At 36.6% G+C, this 1,102-nt stretch overlaps 1 protein-coding gene across 1 annotated transcript in view; it reads left to right on the plus strand.

Annotated features, from left to right (window-relative positions):
• Positions 1–1,102, plus strand: part of LOC128250796 (collagen alpha-1(XII) chain-like) — a 4,751-nt gene that overhangs the window by 2,529 nt on the left and 1,120 nt on the right. The gene's annotated exons all lie outside the window — the stretch shown is intronic.

The raw sequence follows: 1,102 nt of genomic DNA on the forward strand, positions 1-1,102 counted from the left end.
TGGATCTAGACAGATAGATATACACACACATGTACATATGATGTGTTCAATTTTGCTGAGGCCTAGCAAGGGTGGGTATTGAAAAAGTGTTGATAAATGTTAGGAGCCATTAGTTGGAAAACAAGGTGAGGAGCCCAACCTAAGCTGGTGATTTTATCGTTCGCCTCGTTTTACTCCGATCCGAAACCTAATAAACGGAGTCGACTCTATTGCAAAGGTTTAAACCTGTTTCAGGACTGAATATAAACTTGGTGTCCCGTGTTTTTGCTCCTTCCGACTGCAGCAGCACGTGAGGCTTGGTTTTTCCCCTTAAAGTCCCTAATCGAGTTTTCTTTCGTTATCTGATGAAGCTTCAATATAAAAATGGAACCGTTGCCTCCGACCGAATTATCACTCACTTCTTGATGGTAGTGAATACGCAAAGATGATAGAGTAAGAAAGAAACATGCCTTTTGCTATAAACCTTTTGGAATCGGGTTCGAATACCACTGGGATTTACTGTTGATAAAATACAGTAACAACCAGGTGCTGGGGTTAGTTTGCTGAAATCGACTCTAGCTGGATTCCTCATAATAGGTCGACATGGTGGTATATTAGCACAATCGGTAGAGCGTCAGACAAAATTCCTTCTGGTATTTGCTTCATTTCTTCAAGCGTTGATCCTACCGAGGTCACCATTGCATTTTATTTCTCCGGGGTCGATAAAATAAAGTACCGGCCAAGTGTTGAGATCGATTTTAATCGAAATGAATAACTGCCTATCTTAAAATTTCAGACCTTGAGCCGATGTTAGAACTTATTGTTATTCATTTTCTGAGAAAATTCTATCAGAAGGATCGATGGGTTGTTTTTAGACGAAAAAATACCTTAACGTCTCTGTCTGTGTTCTGGGTTCAAACCGGAGTCTCATTTAGCTATCAAATATTCACGATTATAGATTATGAAAAATTGTCTTCTACGGCCCAACATCTTGATCTAGATACCATCCACACCTGTGATTAAAAGCTCATTCTGATTATTATTATTATTATTATTATTATTATTATTATTATTATTATTATTATTATTATTATTATTATTATTATTATTATTATTATTATTA

The sequence above is a fragment of the Octopus bimaculoides genome, chromosome 25 (assembly GCF_001194135.2).
Source record: "Octopus bimaculoides isolate UCB-OBI-ISO-001 chromosome 25, ASM119413v2, whole genome shotgun sequence".
NCBI classification, from domain to species: Eukaryota; Metazoa; Mollusca; class Cephalopoda; order Octopoda; family Octopodidae; genus Octopus; species Octopus bimaculoides.